This window comes from Bidens hawaiensis, unplaced genomic scaffold (genome assembly GCF_021521415.1).
Source record: "Bidens hawaiensis isolate Kalapana, Puna unplaced genomic scaffold, B.hawaiensis_p1.1 tig00000657_1, whole genome shotgun sequence".
NCBI classification, from domain to species: domain Eukaryota; kingdom Viridiplantae; phylum Streptophyta; class Magnoliopsida; order Asterales; family Asteraceae; genus Bidens; species Bidens hawaiensis.
In genome coordinates, this window is record NW_027491039.1 from 2,505,453 (window position 1) to 2,511,452 (window position 6,000).

Consider the following 6,000-nt stretch of genomic DNA (forward strand, 5'->3'; position numbering starts at 1 on the left):
GTTTGTGTGAATTTTTATAGCTGAATTTGGGCCGAAAAGAATATCTCACGAGCTTTTTACATTCTGGAATTGATACAGGTTGTTTCAGGACATGGTTTGAGTATTCAGGAATTTTTGTGGAATTTTTGGAAATTGTTTGGGGTAAACGGACGATTTTCAGGCGAAATATAGCTGATAAAATGAATTTTTATAAATTAATAAATTAGTAAATAAATTCCAGAAATATTTTTATAAAAATATACATATTTTAATTGATAAGTGGTTAAATTTTCATAATTTAATGATTAACGGTTAATTAATTATGCTAATCTGAATATTAAACAAATCCAGTTTTTATAAAAACCGGCAAGTTTGCGATTAGCGAATCTGCGGGAATATCAAAACACCAAGAGTGATCAAAAATCATATTTTTGGACTAATTATGTAAAAACGAACTTTTCTATGAGAAACCTGGACAATCCGGATGGATTGTGCATGTTTCTTCTTAAATCAAACTGAATAAACGGAAACGGGCCCCGTGGCTAATCCGGGACCCCAGTATGTGATCCTTCTTTATAACTTAATCATTTTATTAACCGATACATTTACCCAAGCTTATTTTCCCATAACTGCTTTCTGAACGCGTAAACGAACAACTTGGCACAGCTGGGAAAACGGGAATCTGAGCCAAGTTCGGTTTTAAGTATTAGACATTGAACAACATCACAACCTAAGCCTATTACCACTTTCTGGACGTTCCAGCTACACCCAGATTAGTTATACAGCCCAGCTTAGTATTGAGATTATAATAATATTAAAATATTAATATTATTATAATGTTGATTATAGGAACTACTGATAGCGGACCGAACAAACCACGAGCTGATACAGTACTGAATATCCAGTAAACCGTGAATTTCATGACCCCACTTTTAAACTGTTTTACGAACTTTCGGGGTGAAAAGCATGTTTGATTACATATACATACTTGAAACATGTACTGATGTGAATTATCTAAGTGCTAACACACGAAAGTCCCCACGATCACAGTGATTAACTTCGAGCCGGTGGCTTGTGAATAGTACTATTGGTTTGACAAACCCAGACGGAATCGGCCTGGTTGCGGTGTCACATAGCGCTGTAAGGCCCCGTCACCGGTAACCCTACTTTCGTGTTGGATTTACTCATAAACGCAGTTCTAAATATCAGAGTTAATTAAAACATTCGCGGAATTTAAAAACTTTCATAAAACATTTCATAACAAAACACGTCTTGTCTTAAAACATCATTTTGTCTTTCAAAATAAACGAAACATTAAACTTAAACGTCTTGAGTCTTTCGATGCCAGCCTCTTATTCAGTGCCACGTGTCTCCTCAAGCGAGCTGCCTCATCCTACTCACCTGCGTGCATACTAATAGTCAGCTACGCTGAGTGAGTTCTAGTTAATCACATAATCAACCAATACATTCTTACATTTCATACTTAACCTCTTAACTTTCTTTCATACACACCTAAGTGCATATACTTTCATTCTTACCTTCGTACTTTCTTTACATACATAATCATACGTTTTAAAGAGCCTTTCGCCCTATAACCTCACAGATATTATAAGGGTCTGGTCCCTAACATCACAGATATTATAAGGGTCTGGTCCATAACATCACAGATATTATAAGGGTCTGGTCCCTAGCATCACAGATATTATAAGGGTCTGGTCCCTAACATCACATATATTATAAGGGTCTGGTCCCTAACATCACAGATATTATAAGGGTCTGGTCCCTAACATCACAGATATTATAAGGGTCTGGTCCCTAGTTCTCGAATATTAGTAGGGTTCGATTCCCTCTTCGTTACCATACAACCATACATCATACCTCGAGTATTATTAGGGCTCGGTACCCTTTTCGTAACCATACAACCATACAACCGTCTTTTCCTTCTTTTATTAACTTTATTACATTCATACACATAAGCATACATATCATACTTACCTTATACATAGCGTTACAACCTGACGGTACGTGCAATATCCGAAGATCGTTCACGTACCATCAAGCAATCATTCATACATATCACATATGGCATACACTTATCACTTAGGATAAATGTATTAACAACACATCGAGTATGCACACAGCCCCGAAAACATAACAAGGAATGGGGCTAGAAACTCACCTGAACACGGTTACGTTCACCGTTAATCGTAATCCCTTTCTTCACTTGTGCACGGCTGACTGTATAACGAGTATACGTATCAATTAACTATCACTGCTCATATTGCATTTCTATCTTTATATGACCCACAACGAACGGGGGTCCGGGGGCAGCGCCCCTGGCAGCGGGGTCTAGGGGCGGCAGCCCCTAGCAGGGTCCAAGGGGCAGAGCCCCTGGCTAGGGTCGAGCTGCCAGGTTTTTAATTTCCATTAACTGTCTTAACACATTTTTCATTAGGTTTTTAATTTATTTCCTAATCGAACTTGACTTTAAGCGAAGTTAACCTTAGGCGAACTTAGCTTTAAGCGAAGTTATCAGTTAGGCGAACTTGGCCGTAAGCGAAGTTATCAATTAGGCGAACTTGGCCTCAGGCGAAGTTACCAGTTAGGCGAACTTGGCCGTAAGCGAAGTTATCAATTAGGCGAACTTGGCCTCAGGCGAAGTTATCGCTTTGAAGGCGAAGTTGCCCAGTTTAGCCGCTGTTTGGTTTCTATCAAGCATTTTTGGCGATTTTAACACCCTTGTTATGGTTCGACATCACCCACTACGCTCCCCAACCGTTTTCGGTCGTATAAACACTATAAAGCTTGGATCTTTAAACTTCAAAGATCAAGAATTATACCTTTTTGTGCTCGTTTGGATCTTGTTTAACTTGTTTAATCACAACTAATCGCTCACTCTCTCTCGAATCACGCTCGTTCCTCTCCCTCAGCCGCCGGCGGTGTGTGTGGTGTGGGTGTGTTTTGGAGTGTTAGAGAATAAGATGGAATGAATGATGTTTTAGGGTTTAGGGGATATTTATATCTCTTAAGCCCATGGACCTAAGGCCCATTCTCATTTAACCCATCTCAATTAATCTAAGTCCATGATCCGCTCCTTACTCGATATTAAATAATCAATAACGCGAAATCACTAAACATAACTTTCTTTATTCAACCTTAAAATTTTAGGATGTTACAAGCGCCGTTTGCACATGACCATATTTATACAAACAGGCTATGTAGTGTTAGACATAGCTACCGGGGCATGTTGTGGGCGGAAAGGGGCCACAGTGGTTGATGGAGCGTGGGAAATGGATGCACGCAGCACATACAGTCAAGGCTTCACTGTAGCTTAGCATAATTACATCAGTTACATACATACTTATTTCATGATTAAAAGTGTTGACTTGTGAATACTCATTACTGTTTTCTTGAAACTTGTGAAACTCACCAACTCTAGTAGTTGATCCGTTTTAAACTGCTTTTCAGGTATACCTAAATCGGAATGATTGGGTGATCTGTTACTTGCCTGAAGTGTGTGGTTGATGCTATGTGAATAGAAGCAAGGGCGTTATTAGTAAGAATGTATAGTTAACGAACTAGTTTTGTTTGTATCACCTAGACCGTAAAACAATGAGAGAACAAAGAAATGTAATATATTGTAAATTAGTTTGTAATGTTTCTTTATAAACAATGTGTTGATCAGAGGTGTCTGTTACATTCCCGTTTTACGCTTCCGCATTGTGCTAGTCGGGGTGTGACACCCTTTACAACGAGTTCCTCCTCACCAGAACCGTTTATTAGAAACATATCCTTAGTCCTTCTAAGGTATTTCAATATACTTTTAACCGCCATCCAATGGCTACTTCCCGGATTTGTTGGAATCTACTTGTCATGCTTAAAGCGCATGATACATCTGGTCTAGTACATATCATTGCATACATGATGGATCATATAGCCGATGCATATGGGATTCCATTCATTTTCTCTTGCTCATTCTTTGAGCTTGGACATTGAGATGCACTCAATATCGTTCCTCTTTGAATAAGTACCAAACCTCTCTAAGAGTTCTCCATCTTGAACCTTTTCAAGATTTTGTCAATGTATGTACTTTGGTTTAAACCTATCAACCGTCTTGATCTATCCCTATAGATCTTTATTCCCAAAATATATGCGGCTTCACTAAGATCTTTGATGGAAAAACAACTTCCAAGCCATGCTTTTACACCTTCCATGGTTGGAATGTCATTTCCGAGTAGTAGTATGTCATCAACATACAATACTAAGAAAGTGATGATGCTCCCACTAGCTTTCTTTTACACACAAGCTTCATCGACGTTCTTGATGAATCCAAATTTCTTAACTTCTTCATCAAAACGGTGATTCCAACTTCCAGATGCTTGTTTCAATCCATAGATTGATTTCTTCAACTTGCATACTTTATTAGGATGTTGTGGATCAACAAAACCTTCGGGCTGAACCATATAGACATCTTCCTCAAGATGCCCATTTAGAAAAGCGGTTTTGACATCCATTTGCCAAATCTCATAGTAATAATATGCGGCTATGGAAAATAATATCCTAATTGACTTTAGCATTGCTATGGGAGAGAAGGTTTCATCATAATCAACCCCTTGAGTTTGAGTAAAACCTTTTGCTACAAGTCTTGCTTTATAAGTATCCAAGTTTCCAGGCATATCGGTTTTCTTCTTGAAAACCCACTTACTTCCAACCAGTTTGGAATTAAGAGGTGGTACAACCAAATCCCATACTTGGTTGTCATGCAAGGATTGCATCTCAACGTTCATGGCTTCAAGCCATTTTTCACAATCGGATTGCGATATTGCATCACGTTATGTGGTGGGTTCATCCAAATCTACCACATAGCATCCATCCATGAAAAATCCATATCTTTCGGGTGGATGACTAATCCTACCGGATTTGCGAACGTTTTGTGTGTCTTGATCAACCATTTGATCATTCTCAACAACCTCTTGTTGATTGCTAGTATCAACCAAACGTGTATCGGCTTGTGGTTCACGATCCTCTTCGAGTTCCACCGTTCTACTAGTACCTTCCATAAGGAACTTAGTTTCCATGAACTCGGCCTTTCAAGCAATGAACACCTTTTGCTTGGTTGGGTTGTAAAAATAATATCCCATAGAGTCTTTGGATATCCTACAAAGATACACTTAGTGAATCGACATTCAAGTTTGTTATGGGTGTTGTTCTTGACATATGCCTCACAACCCCATACCTTTAAATATGACAATGATGGAACCCTTCCATTCCATATTTCAAAAGGTGTCTTGTTCACTTTCTTGGTTGGGGCCATATTTAGAATACGCGCCGCAGAGAGCAATGCGAAACCCCAAAATGATATAGGCAATGTGCTTCTAGCCATCATAGATCGAATCATATCCAATAGAGTTTGATTCCTCCCCTCGGACACACCATTATGTTGTGGTGTTCCGGGTGGAGTAAGTTGTGAGATGATCCCAAAACTTCTAAGATGATCTCGGAAAGCATCACTTAGGTATTCACCTCCTCTATCTGAACGAAGTACTTTGATGGTTTTATTGAGTGGATTTTATACTTCATTTTGGAAGATTTTGAACATTTCAAAAGCTTCATCTTTGTGTCTTAACAAGTACACATACCCATAACGACTATAATCGTCAATAAAGGTAATGAAGTGTCTTTCACCATTCCTTGTCATTGCTTTAAAAGGACCACATACATCCGAATGTATGATACCTGATAAGTCTTTTGCCCTTTCGTTTGTTCCACTAAAGGGGTCCTCGGTCATCTTTCAAAGTAAACAAGAATCACATTTATCAAATGAATCATCTTACTCAAATCCATTTTGAGTCTCTTGATGCTTGATTGGAACAACGTGTTATCATAAGATGTGTTATCATGAACTAATTCATAAATGCCATTAGACGGCATCGCTTTAAAATAAAAGACATCATTCATAAAAACACAAATACAATCGTCCACAAATTTAAAATCAAACCCATATTGTCTTAACAAAGAAAC